This window comes from Perca flavescens, chromosome 11 (assembly GCF_004354835.1).
Source record: "Perca flavescens isolate YP-PL-M2 chromosome 11, PFLA_1.0, whole genome shotgun sequence".
Lineage (NCBI taxonomy): Eukaryota > Metazoa > Chordata > Actinopteri > Perciformes > Percidae > Perca > Perca flavescens.
The window spans coordinates 6,909,591-6,928,447 of record NC_041341.1 but is presented as its reverse complement, the minus strand read 5'-3'; the positions used below and the strand labels follow the sequence as shown (position 1 = coordinate 6,928,447).

The 18,857-nt window shown below is 41.1% G+C and overlaps 1 protein-coding gene across 7 annotated transcripts in view; it reads left to right on the top strand.

The window, feature by feature from the left end:
* The window catches only part of caska (calcium/calmodulin-dependent serine protein kinase a), a 199,954-nt gene that overhangs the window by 1,202 nt on the left and 179,895 nt on the right, over window positions 1-18,857 (top strand). The gene's annotated exons all lie outside the window — the stretch shown is intronic.

The window sequence follows — 18,857 nt, the reverse complement described above, 5'->3', positions numbered from 1 at the left end:
ACATGCACGCCCAAAAAGCGTGTGGTATAGGAGGAACTAATGGTGTTCCCTTGGTCATCATAGTTGAATGTATAGTGACTTTAATCGTTCCGATACCTTTTTGGTAACAGTATATCGTTTTGAATAGAAGCAAGCATATCCCAAAACAATTTTTAACATGCATTATTGCCTTTTTTTATGGACGCGATAACAGTTGTTGCACGCATTCCCAGTTTTATTGCTTTATTATTCCAACATGAAGATAATATCATATTTCACTGTGGCAAGCATTTCTTCTTCCTTCCTTCCTCCCTCCCTCCCTGCTGCACGCTCTGAGTGCTGTAGTTTTCCCAGACATGCACACACAGTGCTTGGCATCAAACCGTGTGCTGTGTGCTTTGACCTAGTGGCAGTTGGCAACTTGGTGCAGAAATGAAAGGGCAGGGCACCAGACCCATCATGAGTCACGCACGCCGCACATCTGGTCATCGTTAGTGACTGAAAATGTCTCATCCAGCCTACACGGAGGGGTAACAATCACTGCAAGGGTAAAGAGAAGGATAGCTGGGCATGATTTGGGCAATGTTTTTTTTGCAAAGAGAAGACCCAGCATTTTTGTCTTGGTTGTGTTCCTCCTTCGTGGAATAAGAACCTACACTATTCTCATAATAACATGAAGAAGTACCAGGTTCCCCCTACCATAAGTGCAGCACCCAAGCTGAATGGATGTCAAATCAATGTGAGCATCAAAACTATCTAAATGACTTCTCTCAGATCTATACACAGTATACCCACTAAGAAAGCTCCAGGATTTCCATACACCCACTTAAAAATGCCCAATGATACGCAACGACATACTTTCCATTATATTTTTGACATATTTTGAATTGTCATCTGTGTTTTTCTTCTTCACATAGGCTAAATAAGGGATTTCCACCATAAATTGGTGCATAAAAGTGTATCCGAATACAGGAAATGAAGTCGTTGACGCTCAAAACTTCCCTGGGGGAGGACAGCCAGTTCCCCCACTATGATGCCCCCCCCCCCCCCAAAGGCAGATTCTGGCCAATATATACAGTACAGTATGCATTACAATACATTAGGCTACACCACTGGATCTACTCATTGTAGGAGGTTCCCAGTGGACTTTTGAGCAAGTTTTGTCTTTAAGCGTTTTGAGTGTTGTTTATTTATGATCTGCTCTAGCTTTTCCAAAGTTTTAGACACAGATATTGTGATAATAATGCTCCAAAGTGATGTGAAATTGCATATTTCTTTGTATTGAAAACTGGTAACGTTTTCTGAGGGAGGGCCCCTAAACACCCTCTTTTGTTTGGTACAGATCCTCGCAAAAATCACACTATAATCATTTTAATTTTAATATTTTTCAATGAGAATGAGGAAAAATAATGATCATTCCCTCCAATATTGTGAATCAAATCGCAGTGTCAGTCAAAATAATCACAATTAGATAACAGCATGTTGCTACGTAGCAATGGGAAATAGCTTCCTTGCCACCCTCGATGAGGAATACCTGCGCTTTGCACCCTACCTAGCGGTGCGCAGAGAGCAAATTGCTTATCATGTGTCGGGTTGGGTACCGAAACCCGGTTCCTACGCAACCGGTAGGAATCGGACCGGATCAGAACGCACATTTTGGTTCCACTTAATGTGTCGACTGAAATATTTTCCCTCTGTCGCTCTGAAACGGATGTAAAAATATCCCCCTTTCTCTGTAGTCTACCGTTAGCTAGCTACCGTAAATGTAGGCTACTTTTAAAATGCCATATTTCCCCCTCTGGGCTCACCAAAACGGACGTAAAAGCATATTAACTGTTCACTGCGCGCGATCGCTAGTAAACATATTACATCTTTGGTGTCATTTTTCAGTTTTTCAAGAATCGGTTTAGGAATCTGAGTCTTTTTCAAAGTACCGGTTTGGCATTGGAATCGTAAAAATCCGGCCCTACTATTAATTAACATTATTATTATTATTATTATTATTATTATTATTATTATTATTAACAATGGGTTTCATGCTATATGAATAGCATTGTCGCAATGTAAACAACGATATAATGCTAGCAGAAAGAAGACTGTAAACTCCTTTATAGAATAATGTTTTTTCTTTCAGAGTGTGACGGGTGAAATGATAAACTGTGGTTGCAATAATCGCCGTCCTTCTGTAATCCTGCTGTAGAAGTGAGGAGAGGTAACAACGCTCGGTGTATCATTAACATTTATCCATGTAATTATAATCCATTGCATCCAGATAGTGTGTTGGGACAGACCTAGTGTGTGCAAGTAGATGTTTCCATGCTGCTCCTGGGATGACTAATAACCAAAAACATTGAAAATGGCAGAAAGAAGTGTCTATACAGCTCCGGTGTAGAGCTGCAAATATTTTTTTTCGTAAATCCCTTATTGCAATATTCTTTCACCCTCTTCTAGACAATCGTTCACTTCTGAGTCCATTGTACATTTTAATACTTTGTGTATTACTTACTATGTGCAATGAAACGCCAAAACGAAACGAGAGCTGCAAATATTAACTGATTTTAGATGTCGACTATTAAATCAATCGCCAACTATTTAGACAATCGATTAATCGGGTTTGAGTCTTTTTATTATGAAAAAAAGTAAAACTTGTGTGAGGTCAGCTTGTTAAATGTGAATACTTTTCTAGTTTCTTCTCTCCTCTGGGACAGTAAACTGAATATCTTTTGAGTCGTGGACAAAACGAGACATTTGAGGACGTCATCTCGGGCTTTTTGGGAAACACTGATCCACATTTTTCACCATTTTCTGACATTTTGGAGACCAGACAACTGATCTATTGATAGAGAAAATAGTCAACAGGTTATTCAGCTGTGAAAATTACTGTTAGCCTAGTTGCAGTTGAACCAAAACCAGCTACAAATGGCAGCGAGTGTGTTTTCTCTCTGGCGACCAAGCATCTTTGACCTTTATCATTCACGTTTGTTCTGCTGAACGGCGGCACCACCTGTGCCACGCCCGCTGGGACTTTCCAACTTGATATCGCTCGGCTTCAACCCTCATGTTATAAAAAGTGATAAAAGTCATAGTATAGTATGTTGAAAAAAAGTGATAAAAAGTCATAATATAGTATGTCGAAAAAGCCATTGTATAGTATGTCGAAAAAAGTGATAAAACCGCCATAGTATAGTATCCTCAGGTCAAATATGACCTGTTTTCAAAGTTTCTGTGTCAACAATATGGGATTATTTCAACCAAACTGCCCAAAAATAACACTGATTGTTCCATACGCGAAACAGGCTGTGATTATCCATCAACATACAGTACCGGTCAAAAGTTTGGGGTCACTTAGAAATGACCATTCCAGACAGAATACCTGCTGAGATCAGTTGCATTGTTTTTTTAACCAGGGCAGCAGTTTTCCGATTACATTATGTGCTTACATAATTGCAAAAGGATTCTCGACTGTTGTAGACAGAAGTGTCCGAAGAAACGCTTGAAATTCCATGCTTTTTGGTCTAAACGTCATACCCAAATTAAAAGTGGTACAGCTCTTGTATACTTTGACGCTCAGGGATATCATAGGAAAGGAAACCCACTCAAGTTTTTGTTATAAGTGTCAGGGTGATTCTAGGCCTTACTGACAGAGTTACGGAGGCTAGAATGGAGTTTTTTTTTTTATTTCCATCCAAGTCTTACATCTGTAAAATGATTAGAATACACTGCTGTAAACACATCTGACAGGTGACATACAACACAGGGCATTAGCCACATGTCTCAGCTTACTACAGAAAAAAAATCCAGACTCAAAAATGGATTTTTTTTTTTTCTACAGATGTAGAAATGAAGATGTCTGTGCAGTTTTTTTTATTTCCGAATTGGAAAGTGCAAAGAAAACAGCCAAAAAACTACAAAATACAACACTTTTCAAATACACAAACACACCCACATCAATCACCTTTCCAATGATCTCAGGCATACCCCAGAGTGTCTGTATAGTATATGGGAGCTGTACTACTTTTAATTTGGGTATGATGTTTAGAAAGCATTGGAATTTCAACATTACAACAGTCGAGAACCCTTTTGCAATTAAGTAAGCACATAATGTAATCTGGTTAAAAAAGCAATGCAACTGATCTCAGCTGGTATTCTGTCTGGAATGGACATTTCAAAGTGACCCCAAACTTTTGACCAGTAGTGTACGTTTATGTCATCTGAACTATTTGTCAAATTGAACTCAAATATTTGGTATAATTTAATATGAATTAGGTTTATTGATCATTACATCCAAAATTCAGTCTAAAACTAGAGATAATAAGTTGGAATGAAGTTGGATGTAATAGAGAATTGGGTGATAGTTGCTACTTCCCATACTGTATAGTAGCCTGTGTGCAAAACAGACCGACAACACGAGGGTTAAGAGAGCCGGTATGGAGTGGAGAAGATCTTGTTTTGAGGCGAAAGCTGTTTTCTGCGATTTTAAAAAGTTTAAACGGGAAAAGTATGAAGGGAAATTTTCACAGTTCCCAGTACAAGAAGAGCCCTGTGACTGTGTCATCCACGCGGCTGGTCTTGAATGAAGCCGTTCATCATGTGGCGTTGGGAAACAGAAGCTCCGTGGGAATCGGCAGCTTGGCAGGCTTTGACAGCCGTAGCAGGCCGACTGGTTATGTGGCGTCTGCCGTGTCGCGCTGTTTGTCAGGGTGATGAGACGCGCGCTGCACACCGTACGTGTTTGGGCAAGCCTGGGAACGCTCTCAACCGTCTCAAGCAGTTTCTTTCTTTCTCTGTCTCACTCAAACACGGACCCAAAGAAACACTCCATCTGCTCTTATCAGCCGTGTGCCTTCGTGTATAATGTTAAAAATACAATAATGTAGAGCTGCAAAGATACTGAACCAATACATTAATCGCCCACTCATTTTGATTATTGATTACAGGGTTTTCCCGCAATTATAAGTCTGAACTCAAAGTCTAACCTACTAGAGTTGTGAATCTTCACTGATCTCCCGATTCGATATCTCGATGCGTCACGATGCGTCAAATACATTTTTCTATTAAAGCCATGTAGGATATTTAATTCATAGCTTTTCAAGCTTCAAAAACCAAACATTCTGCAGTGCTCTAACACTAAATAAACTGGATACATAAACCTATACAGCACTGAGCACATGGCACCTCCTGAATGTGCAAAACATACCAGAATATGTAAACAGAATGTTGTTAGGCCTACATTGAATTGTAAACTGAAATAATAGATTATTTATTTATTTATTTATTTATTTATTTATTTATATTTTACACACACACAAAAGCACAAGTATAAGCTTCAGGACACAGATATCGTTATAATCACTGTCCAAAATAATGTCAAATTGCATATTCTTATGAATTGAAAAACATAAAAAATGTTTAGGAAACCCAGCCCTAGTTGTCGTAGCCCTACAGTAATCAACCAGCCAAATGCTTTGAGTCGGCCACACACAAACACACTTGGTCTGGGTCTTCCTTGTTGCGTTGGACAGATTGTCTGTGATTTACAGTTTGCTGAGGAAGAGAGCGGCTCTTTATCAGCCGACCCGCTGCTCTCTGTGTGGAGAGCTGCTGCAGCCACGGCTTCTTTCTTAAACGACTGCACTGAAGCACCAATTGTGGTTTTTACTTTTTATATCCTGAAAGTCAGACACTGGGATTAACCGGAGGGAAACCCAACCAAATGACAACACCGCAGGCAGGAAAGACAGCACTTTAAAAGCCCAACGTCCTGAATTAAACCCACGTAGTGGCAGATATGGACCTATATATAGGTCATCCTGAACCGTGTTTTGGAAAGCAGTGGTGTGATCCGTGCTCCGTGTGTGTGTGTGTGTGTGTGTGTGTGTGTGTGTGTGTGTGTGTGTGTGTGTGTGTGTGTGTGTGGCCCCTGGATTTATGCAAGTGTGTGTGGCCCTGTGGAAAACCGGATCCGCCCTGTAGTTGTGTGTCCATATCAGTGTCTTCCCTGGCTTTGTGGAAGACGTAGGTGAGCGTATTTAGAGGAGGGGTGAGGGGTTTAGGCGTCCTTCCTCAAGTAAATGTTACGTTTTAAAAAAAAAAAAAAAAAAAAAAAATGCAATTTCCCCGAAACATTTTGTGTCTCTGAGGGATTTTGTCTCTCTGTTTTTGCGTGTCTTTGTAGCCGATTTGTGTCTTTTTGTGGTAGTTTTGCGTCACTTTTTTATCACGTTATTATCACCAAATCTGTGTCTAAAACGTTGGAAAAAGCTAAGGCAGGTAATCAATAAATAACATTCAAAAAGCTTAAAGACAAAACCTTCTAAAGAAGTCCAACCACAAATCATTAGATCTGCGAAAAGTCTTTTAGTTACCGGTACATTAATTCGGCTTAGGGTGCCGCCCAAAACGGCTCGGGTGCTGCCCCTAAGCCTTATATTGGCAGATGAAAACCTGCATATTCATGCACATGCATCAGTTGACTATGCATGAACAAGACTTAGCCCCGTGCTTGTATTTTTAGCGCGTTGACCTCGGACAAAAGCATGTCTGTGACCCACGTGAGCGTGTACATCGGTCTTGCTGTCAGATTGATCCTGCCCGTTGTGTAACTGGGTCCTGAGGGGGGAGGAGGAGAGAGAGAGAGAGAGAGAGAGAGAATCTGGGATGAAATAGAGAGAGAGAGAGAGAGGGTGAATCTGGGATGAAATAGAGAGAGAGAGAGGGTGAATCTGGGATGAGAGAGAGAGGTTGCATTGTAAATGGGATGAGTGAGGGAGCAGGAGAGGTCAGGGCCACAGTAGAAGGAAGGAGTCCATTAGTTTGACTCACACTTTAAGAGACATCCTGTGCCTTCGGGCCACGCTCTTTTTCTAGTTCATCCTCGGAAGAAAAGTTGTGCGTGTGTTTCTCACAGCAGGGGTCGTAACGCAGCGCTGTGCTTAAAGAAATGGACGGCAAGAAAAAAAGATGTTTGCTTTTGTTTTCCCTTGCAGCTCCAAAACTGCAGTACAGTTAATACTTGGTGACAACAGCAAATGCTAATTTCAGTGCATCAGACCCAAACTGCACACTATCCCAGGTTTGGCTAAAGTTACCACGTCACGGTTGCAACATCAGAATGCAGTCTACACAATGTTAAAGGGACAGTTCACCCCAAAAAACTAAAAATGTCCCCCTCTTAGCTGTAGTTATTTATCTGGATTAGGGCTGTGCAATTAATTAAAATGTAACCGTGATTATGATTTCGGCTCCCAATGATCACAAAAACAGAATAGTTGAGAAAAAACATTATTTAACTCATTAGTAAACTCTTATTTTCTCGTGTTCTGAATGAAAAAATAGTTTAAATAGGAGAAGTATTAAGGGCAAATTTCACAGTTATGTTTTTTTACTGTTGATTTATTTCACTTTTTCTTCTTTTTTTTTTTTTTTTTTTAAAGTTCAATAATTGCAACATCTTTCCAGAAGTCAACGAGTAATCGTGTTAAATTATCGTGATTTCAATATTGACCAAAATAATCGTGATTATATTTCTTTCCATAATCGAGCAGCCCTAGTCTGGATTGTTTTGGACTATTGTTTTTTGTTGTGTTTGGAGATACCGTCCGTAGAGATGCTCGCCTTCTCTTCAATATTCGGGCAAAAAAGGAAAAACTTTGAAGCTGTTTGCCAGTCTGGTGGAACAGGCTCTGATACAAATGCTGGCTCTTTGCCGGTATCACGTTTAGTTGTCCAACAGATGAAATTATCAATGGCAAAGAATTTTGTAAGGAAATATGCCAAATAAACGAATGAATAGCATAACATAAGATATCTATTTTACCTTTTTAAAATAGTTTTGATGCTACACTAATGCATCTCTCATTCCCACTTGGTCTCTTTCCAGAAATCAAGACCCTGTTACTCAAAATAATCCACAGACCTGGTTTGTGAGCTGTATCTTTTAGGAACTATTTCAGGGCTGTCCTCAGCTGAAGTCATTAGACCTAGACAACTGACACAAATACACTAATCGATTAGTTGATTTAAATCGACGGATCTGTACGCTTTTAGTGGTCGTTAGTGCCCATATTATGAAAAAAAAAACACTTTTTCTGGGATTTGGGGTGTTATTTTGTGTCTCTGGTGCTTCCACACGCATACAAACTTGGAAAAAAACAAAGATGTTACGTGTTACAGCAGTGAGGGGTCTGACTCTGTAGCTAAAACAGAGACCTGAACACACAGGGTGAAAAGAGGAGCTGCAGCAATGTGCAGTACAACAACAATATGGTGTTTTTTTTAAAACCTATTCTGGTACAATCTCAAAATACAATTATGAACCTGAAAATGAGCATAATATGGCCACTAAGATTAGAAAAGCCGAATCAAATTTCAGTCCATTTACCATCTGTAACACAGAGTTTCTCTTCTTGCAGAAGCACCACTTTAAATCTTGTGTTTACCAGAGATAAGCTTCTTAAGTTCTTGTTCAGTGATACATTTCTCAGGAATCTATCATCCAGCGTGAATAAGCATGAAACAAATGACTAACCGAGTAAAGAAATCTAATCTCAAAACGACTAGGGGACAGCCCTAAACAAACAGTTTTCTCTTTGTCATAGTTCCTACATGAAACGTACGGTTTTGTTTTTCAAATGTACTCATTTGGCGCTTTTAAAGCCATGTGGCGTCTAGGTCCGTTATATTGGACAGGAGGCAGACCGCTCCACGTTAGAGGAAATGTCTGTATTTTTTATTTTGACAGTCACACAGGCCATTGAGAGGTTAAGCAGTCATCTCAAACCGGGAGTTAATATTAGCTGAGTGGATCAGCGGCCTTCCTGCCCTGAACATTTGGACTCACTGTGGATTTAAAAGTGGATATTGTCCTATAACATTCATCTGCTGCAGAGCTGATCTGCTCCACTGTGAATCACACAAATTGCCCTCCCATTTGCATACCTCACGGCGTAGGACACCCGGGGGTGCTGTACAAAGCCTGGATGTCATTATAACTCTCGGCCCAAGTAGTCGAGTGTTAACCCTCCTGTTGTCCTCGGATCAAATTTGACCCGTTTTCAAAATTCTTTTTATATCAAAAATATGGGTTTATTAACCACCAAATTGCCCCAAAATAAGTTGGATGCATGCATGTACATTGTATGGAACCCATACAACATATACATCCATGTTCTTCGCAGGTAATATTAACGATTGCTTCCATTGAATTTTGGTTGTTTCATTTAATTTCATGGCATTTTAATTTTTGACATAAACCAGTCTGTGATTCACTCAACATCCTCTGATCTTAACTGTTCTATTAGTCAAAATAATTCATAATATCTGCTTTTTTTCCAAACTCAAAAATTTGGTATAATGTCATTTTATAATTAAGCGCCAAAAGCATCAAAAGAAGTCGGGAAAAGTTCTCCCAAAAACTGCATTTTTCAAATTTGCCGCCGTTTCGGAGCTGTTCCACAGCCGTTACGCATCCAGTGGAAATCCAGATTAACTATTGTATTAGTCAAAATAATTCATAATATCTGAAAAAATTAGGTATAATGTCATTTTATTAGGTTTATCGACCATGAATAATAATAAAAAGGGTTGAAAGAGGGACCAAAACGTCAAAAAAGTCGGAAAAAGTTCCCGGCATTTTTCAATTTTGCTCCGGAATGACAAGTTCATGGATGACTGTGAAGACAACACAAGGGTTAATGTGTGTATGTGGTGTCAGTTTTTGCACCCGCGCGGCCCAGCGTGTCCCTGTTCCAGGAGGTGACGGGGGTAATATAAGCCTGAGGCCTAGCTCCATCTCCCGTGCACATGTCCCGACATCACCCTGTAATCCACGGGGGAGGAAATACCTTCTACTGTTCTCACCCGCTCGCCTTTTTGTCAGCCTGCTGTGAAGGAAATTATAGGTGTGTGTGTGTGTGTGTGTGTGTGTGTGTGTGTGTGTGTGTGTGTGTGTGTGTGTGTGTGTGTGTGTGTGTGTGTGTGTGTGTGTGTGTGTGTGTGTGTGTGTGTGTGTGTGTGTGTGTGTGTGTGTGTCCCTCATTCTTCTCCTTTCCCTCAGCAAGAGAAGAGGGTTTCCTTTTGCCAAGGTGCAACCCTCCAGTTTAGTTAATTATATATTTTAAAGACTCTGCTAAGGTTGTGTGTGTTTGCACTAATTTGTCCTTGGTAAAATGTGTTAAACAGTGACCTACGGTATATGTGGACAGGTAGCTCCACTACAGGAGCCATAGGCTATAGCCACAATGCTACGGTTTAAAGGTGCCCTGCCACACAAAACAGTTTTTACTTGCATTTTTTTTATATATGTTAGGTCCCGCTAGAATAGCTTGAAACAAGGTAACCAAGGCATTTTTTCCACAAAAAATGTTAGTCCATGGTAGAACTTCAGACATTACCACACAGTCATGAAATACGTGTGGCAGGGCACCTTTTTAAAAGTGGCGTTTTGAAACAAAAATGATCTCCGTCCACACAAGAGTTTTAGCTCCTGTAGCAGAACTTATCTCCATCCATATTAGCACATCTGACCGAGTATATCACATGACCATGCACACACTGGGCATGTGCGTGCCGGTGTTAACAGGAAGCAGATTGTCTGACGTTACTCCGCGGTTGAAAATCATGGACGTAGAAGTTGAAAATACAGAAACTACTTGGGAGAAAGAACAACAACGGTAAAAAGTAAGAGCAGGGATGTATCAGCTTGGAGCGACTGAGGTGGAACGGTTACTGAGAGGTCTGGAAGCTACCTAATGGCGTTTTTCCATTACATGGTACCTACTCTACTCGGCGCACTGTGTGTCCCTTTTCCATTGCATATTTTAGTATTGCCTCAGCGTGGCTGGTCGTCATAGCGACTGCCGTGGGCGTGGCTTGGTAGCGTTGCATTTCCCCCGACTCATTTCCTGGTTCTCCTTCTCCGTAAACAACATGAAATCAACAAGATAGTCAACTTTTCCTGCTCCAGATTTCCCACCGTTGTCAGAAAGAACAGAGGAGACACTTTGTTTCTCTCACTATATGACTCTAGAGTCACTACTCGCTGCGGAGATAATCGCCGGCACTCTCTCACTTCTCCCTTGCTCACCAGCTCCCCACACACACACGGCGACTCGACACACACACCGGCGCACAAGTATAACCATCAGGCCACTTGTATGCTACGGAGAAAGCTCTGCGTGGAGCCTCCGGCAGCAAAAAACACCGCTGGCTAAACTATTTAAAATTGCCGTCTGTCGCTAGCAATGCGGTGATCAGTGACGATTCTTTCCGACCAATCAGCAGCCTGCAGGGTTTCACGTCACCTTCTCGGCTCGCCTCAGCTCGCTTGGAACCTCGACTGAGCAGGTACTAAAAAAAGTACCTGTTAGCAGGTCCCAGGTACTTTTTTTCGTAATGGAAAACCAAAAAAGGCGAGTAGAGGCGAGGCGAGTAGGTACCATGTAATGGAAAAGCGCCATAACAGATAAGACGTGTGTGTCGTCGTTTCCAAAATGTCTCCATTTGTGTCCGTCCAGACTACAAAGCAACCCCGGAGTTTTAGAACCAAAAGCAGCAGCGTTTCCAAATGTCTCCGTTTTAGGGGCTCGGAAACACTGAATTAGTAGCAAAAGAAATGTAGTAGTGAAATGTAACAGAAATGTAGTAGTGTAGATGTAGCCATAGGGCTTAGGTTGTTTATGGTGATAAGTATGGATGCACCGAATCCAGATTTTTGGGGTTCGGCTGAATACCGAATCCACCGGTTAAGATTCTGACAAAACCAAATAGCGAATCCTCCTCCCATCCTCAGTCCATGAACACAGTAAACCCACACCCACCCCAACGTCCACAGCAGTGTAGTTTTCATTTTATTTACCTGAAGTTGCTGCATTCTGGCTGCTTTCTGTAGATTCCTTAATGCACAAATCGTATTCTTTCAGATGTTCGATACCAAATGTTATAACAGTGGCCATGTTGTGTATTGTTTAGGGTCCTCGCCACCACGAGACAAATCGGCATTGCAGATTGAACATGTAGCTGGACTTGAATGGCCTTTTCATTGAAAGTACTGCCAAACAACAACTTGTTCTGCTCACCAGTTCCATGTCCACGTTCTCACAGCCTTCCCGTAATCAACGGCGCCGTCATTACGTCGACTAGCGTAGCGCGTGTAGTGCAAGCGTAGGCTTCTAAGGTTTGGCAGAAACCGAACCCTATCAAAAAGCCCAATATTCAGCCGAATCCTGGATTCGGTGCATCCCTGGTGAAAAGCGAGGCTAGCTAATGTTGAGCATGAATGAATTAGTCCAGAGGTATTCTACAAATACCCGGCCCAGGCCATGGCTCCAGCAGACCCACGGGCTGTGGGTCAGAAGGTTAAACACTGCTTTGTTTACGTTGTCAGACCTAGGTGTGTTTTTTAAAAAGGGCAGCCTGCCCAGCACTGCACTAAATGACCGTTGTGTTCACTGCAGAGGCTCTTCTCCTAGAAAAGATATATATTACACTGGGGGGCAGTTTGAATAAGGCATCTGCCAAGTGGTGGGATTCTCTGTGCTGATTGTCCCTTTTTAGTGGTTGAGATTTCTGCTTGGCAGGGATGTTCATTCTCTAACAAGTTCTCTTTAGCTCCATCCTAATGACTCTATTTTAATTGGAGGTCTTAAAGGGTAACTACCGTTTTTTTTCAACCTGAACCCTATTTTCCTACAGTACAGGCCAAAAGTTTGGACACGCCTTCTCATTCAATGCGTTTTCTTTATTTTCATGACTATTTCATGACATGAGATTCTCACTGAAGGCATCAAAACTATGAATGAACACATATGGAATTATGTACTTAACAAAAAAGTGTGAAATAACTGAAAACATATATCTTCAAAGTAGCCACCCTTTGCTTTTTTATTAATATGGGAGCAACTTCCACTAATTAACCCTGACAAGGCACACCTGTGAAGGTAAAACCATTTCAGGTGACTACCTCATGAAGCTCATTGAGAGAACACCAAGGGTTTGCAGAGTTATCAAAAAAATTAAAGGGTGGCTACTTTGAGGAATCTAAAATATAAGACATGTTTTCAGTTATTTCACACTTTTTTGTTAAGTACATAATTCCATATGTGTTCATTCATAGTTTTGATGCCTAGAGTGAGAATCTACAATGTAAATAGTCATGAAAATAAAGAAACGCATTGAATGAGAAGGTGTGTCCAAACATTTGGCCTGTACTGTATGTCTTTGTGTCTAAGTGACAATCAGCAGCTTGTATTTACCTTCACAAAAGTGCTCGTTTTGCCGCTGGCAGGCTCAGATTAATATTCTAAGTGTCCGACTACATTAAGGATTTCTAAGGAGGTCGACCTTTCTGTTTAAGAGTAAAATCCTTTTTTTTTTTTTTTTTTTTTTTTTTTTTTTTTTTAAATAAAACCTCTGCGAAATTGCGTTCGCTAAACCCACCAGACTCCATTTAATAAATCAATAAACCGTAATTTTAGCATAGTAAAATACACTTCATTCAAAGGCGACAGAAACAAAATAAAACTGAAAATTCGTTTTTGGGTCGTCTTTCCACTTTTCCAACAATCACAACTCAAGTTTTGGTTGAAATAAACACATAGTTTACCGATTTTACATGTGAAAATACGTTGGCTCTATACACGCTAAAAGTATTTTTTTATTAAATGGTGGGTCTGGTGGGTTTAGCACTAGCGACTTCAGAGCTGTTTCTGGTTAAACAGAAAGGTTTCCAAGGTCTAACTCTAAAGGGATCCTTTCCATAATGTTATCAAACACTTAGAATATTAATCTGAGCCTGTCAGCGGCAAAACGAGCACTTTTGTGAAGGTAAATACAAGCTGGACATTTGCCCTATTAACTTACATTGTAGCTTGTTTTGCCTCTCGCTTAATACTGGACCAATGTCAAAGATTGTTGTTCCCATCAGTCACTCAGACACAAAGACACAGGAAAATAGGGTTAAAAAAACCCAGTAATTACCCTTTTAAGTCATTTCTGAACATTATACCAATTAAGACATGCATATTTTTAAAGTTATAATGCATCAACAATGTTGCTGTGACTGAATGGGGTCTGCAGCCTCCAGGGAATACACTCGTGGCAGAGTTGTCTCCGGGGCCTTTCTCCGCCTGCACCGTGTGTATAATTGTGTGCAAGCAGCTTGTGTTAGATGATCTTGGTCTCTCTGTTGGGGTTTGGAGAAGAAAATCTGCTGAGAGTCTGCTTCCTGCACGCACAATTACACATACATGATATAGCAGCGAGATCTCACACTCAACCACTAAAATATTTATCCACCCTCATCAAGCTGGGGAAAACAGCCCCCAGCAGCCCTCTAATGTGCAGCTGTAAGTGGAAACTGCTTCATATGGCTTCTTGTTGAGCCATTCACAAGAACAAGCCCTGTTCAAGTCACACAATGGCTACCTGCTGAAGTGCACTATCAAATTGTTAACATTTTTGGTTGTTGTGGCTTTCGTTTGTGGTTGGAATTCTAGATGTTCTCTAAATCAGAAGCAGAAAAGAGTTGTTTTTTTGCCACAGTAAGTTACACTTACATGGAATTTGCTTTTTGGTATTTGGTGCATACATTAACAATCCTCCATATTGCATCTCAGTATTTTCCTTGGCTTTGTGGAAGACTTTTTTTGTGGGTATTTTTAGGCCTTTATTTCCGCAGGACTAGGTAGACCGATTTTGCCGATTAATCGGTCTACCTCTAGTCCTGTGGAAATAAAGGCTTAAAAACCGACAGGACAGACGGAGACATGAAAGGAGAGAGAGAGAGCAAAGGTGACATGCAGCAAAGGGCCGCAGGGAGGAGTTGAAGGATGTTGTGTCTTTTGCAGTGGTGTTGTGTCTCTGTGTTGTGTCTTTTGTAGTGGTGTTGTGTCTCTGTGTTGTGTCTCTTTGTAGTGGTGTTGTGTCTCTGTGTTGTGTTTCTTTGTAGTGGTGTTGTGTCTCTGTGTTGTGTTTCTTTGTAGTGGTGTTGTGTCTCTTTGTAGTGGTGTTGTGTCTCTGTGTTGTGTTTCTTTGTAGTGGTGTTGTGTCTCTGTGTTGTGTTTCTTTGTAGTGGTGTTGTGTCTCTTTGTAGTGGTGTTGTGTCTCTGTGTTGTGTTTCTTTGTAGTGGTGTTGTGTCTCTGTGTTGTTTCTTTGTAGTGGTGTGTATCTGTGTTGTGTCTCTTTGTTGTGGTGTTGTGTCTCTTTGTTGTGATGTTGTGTCTCTTTGTAGTGGTGTTGTGTCTCTTTGTAGTGGTGTTTTGCCTCTGTGTTGTCTCTTTTGTAGTGGTGTTGTGTCTCTTTCTGGTCCCTTTTTGTTTTCTTTAGGGTTGTTATGGGTCTCTGTGGTCATTTGGTGTCTCTTCGTAGTCGGTTTGTGTCCCTTTGTGGTAGTTTTGAGTCTCTTTTTTTTGTGTAGGATCGTAAGTATCTCAATATCTGTGTCTAAAATGTTGGAAAAGCTATAACAATAAATAAATAAATTTCATTCAAAAAAGCTTAAAGACAAAACTTGCTAAAAAAGTCCAACTACAATCATTAGATCTGAGAAAAGTCTTTTAGTTACATTCATTCAGCTTAGGTGCGGCCCAAAATAAATTATATAATGGTGGGAAAACCCTGGCATCTTCCAGATTATTATAAACATGCTTGATATCGTATGTTTTGAAGTGAGTGGTTGACCGAGACAAACCGTCACATTGGCCAATGTCGAGTGGAAGTCATGGCTGCGCAATGTGAGATGTTGTCCACTGAAACGATGTATATCTGGTCTTACGCTGAGTAACTACTGTATCTAGCAGCTCCTCCACCAAACACACAGTCCCTAAGATATTTATAGAGACGGCCAGACACTGGTTCATTTTGAATCAAGTATAGATGTGTTTTTTACCTCCTCAGACTGTTGCGAATGCGCGGCAGCATTGCAGGAAGAGCAGCGTAATCAGAGCTGTTACCCAGGGACCTCTTCTTGCTTTCTTCATTTCCTTTTCATGTTCGTATAGAGGCAACAAAAAGCATATGTGGTGCGACACCTGACCTTTTTAATAATGGAGTCTCCAGATGATGCGGAGGAAGAGGCATGTTTGGTACAATCTGTCTCATTGTTGTTGTTAGATTGGCTAATCAGGCTGACTATTTGAGTTATCTGTGCAACAGCATCTACTTCCAGGACACTGACCCACAGAGCCTCGTCACCGATAACTTTGCTATATGGGCTCGACTGCAGTTTAGTTGTTAAACTTCTCTAAAGTGTTTTCTAGATCTGGGCTGTTGGAGCACATTACAAGTAAGGCTGAGCAATTTTATCGATTCTGCGATATAAATCGATATTTTATTCCCCAAGAAAGTATCGATTTTTATGCCGCGAGTATCAATACATAAGTCCCATTCAAATCCCCTGTGTTTACCCCCGTTCACGTTGCAGGAAGAGCGATTTGGTCAGCCAGCCGCTAGTGTCGCTGTAGAGCAGCCAACGTCAACTGGCGCCCCGCCGCCAAAGCTTTTAGTCTGGCCCACAGAATAATCATGAATTCACAAAATGTAAAGAGGAAAAACTGTGTTCTGTTATTTATCATTTCAAGCATTTAGAGCAAAAACCCATCCCCCTGTATTTACATCTCTATTCACATGCCGGGATTCTCTACAGCGATGACCGAGCTCCACACACACACAGCTGAGCAGAGATGTGTGTGCGTTAAAACACACACACAGCATGAGCCGAGATGTGTGTGCGTTAAAACACACACACAGCATGAGCCGAGGTGTGTGTGTGTGTGTGTGTGTGTGTGTGTGTGTGTGTGTGTGTGTGTGTTAAAGGTTAAAACACACACACCGCTGAGCCGAGATGTGTGTGCGTTAAAGGTTAAAACACGCAGCACCTGACTGGGAACGATACAGTTACCATCGGCCGCTGGGGCAGATGAACTCACGCTGGTCTCTTTTCTGTAAATAGGCTCCAATTAAACCTTCGGGAGTAGAAAGTCAATACTTATCAATGCACTCACCTGTGTAGACCGGCATAAACGTGTAGAAAGCGATATTTCAATCTGCTCAGTCCACCGCGCTGTTTTACGAAACACAGCTCTACTCTGCAAATAGCGAATTTTTACAAACAAGCTAAAACAAAAGCTGTCGGTTTTTAGTCTAACTGTTTATCTTAGGTTGCCGGGAATCTGGACATTTTGACAAATTCTTGTAAACCTCACTGCTGGCTGAACAAACCAAACTCTCCGCTAGAGCGGACAATCTGGAGCTACTTAATATGCACGTGAATGACGCAATCGTTATGTTCAGTGATGCAATGATTGCAAATGAGGCATACATGACGAGTGCATAGCCTGCTTATCAGTCCATTCATCATTAAAGCTGGGCTTTTGGCTTTTCCACGTCAACTTTTCCCTTCAGCCTCTTTGACAGTGACATGTTTACCTGACAACAGCCTTTCTTTCTGCAATCATTTTCCACCAATCAGAATGCTGCATACTACAATAATGTTTCCATAATCACAGACTTTAACCATCACTCCTCAGTGAACTGCCTGCTAGTCTGAGATCTTTTTCTAGTTAAAGAGCCAGTTATCATTATGGAGTTTCCATGTTTTTTAGGAGTTTGCTCACACTAATACATGTAAAAAAAGAAAAGAAAAAAAAAGCATTAATTCAGTAAGAAAGTGAAAAAGAATAGGCGTATTAGTTATAAATTCATTTTATTTTCTTTATTTGAAAGTCCGGCCGCCAGAGTGCTTAGAAAAATTCTGAAAAAAATGTAGTTGATGATCCCTGCTGTAGACTCTCTGTCCAGTCAGACATATATTGTGTAATTGATGTTTTCAGTTCAGTTAATTAAATCCAAGTAAATGGAACGCTCACAAGATGTCACCGAAATCACTCGGTCCCCTTTAAATCTTTCAGAAAATGATGTAAGTGTATCGAATTATATCGAAACGTATCATTGGCTGAATATCGTGATATATATCGTATCGTGAGCTGAATATCGTGTATCGTGAGATAAGTGTATCGCTAAAGCCCTAATTACAAGTGATAGCATGCTCTGTCTTCTTAGGGAAACTGGGGAAACTTGGTGTCTACAGTTGCATAATTTGCTCGGGTGCAAAAGCTCAGCAGACCCCGGTTATGTCCCATCAGAAAGAGACGGAGTTTTTTAATCTCAGAGGGGTTTTAAGTCAGGATCACAGGTTGCGGTCACAGCTGGTTGCTGTTAGCTACCAAGGTAATGCAGTATCTTTATTTTAATTGACCCTGTGTGTGTGTGTGAGTGCTCTCCCACAGAGATGTGGGTGTGTGTAACTGTAAGTTCATGACACACAATGTGCATCCCATAGCCCTTAAATTGCCTCCTCGACTCCTCCACTTGCCTCCCTTCCTCACGCCTTAGTCACGCCGGGAGAGACACAAGGAAATCATCGGAGGAGGAGGAGAGAGGCAGCGAACAAAGACGTCCTTTCCTCTGAAGCGTCGCATGAATTCGTCAGCTGTTTGGGCGGAGATGGCAACTCCTCCAGCTGCACGGCTTCCAGGAAGGCTGCTCTCGTGTATCCTCGCCTATAGCTCCTCGATGATCCCTCCTCGGGGCAGAAATAAGAGCTTTGAGACGGCTGATAAGATGCAGCTACAGAAAAACATTTTAAAAGATGATGTCGCTCCCACCGCTCTCAGTCTGCTGCATAACTTAACACTTGCAGCAGCACAAAGATTTGTATGCTAGGTGACTTGGAGTTTATGGACAAATATAGTTATATATACAGTTTTTTTTAATGTCTGTGGGTTTTTAGCTTGTCTAAGTCGGAGTTAAAGTTACAACAAAAGTCGGCAAATTTCTTTTTTTTTTTTACTTCTTTCTCCTGTTTCTCCACTTTATTTTCTTT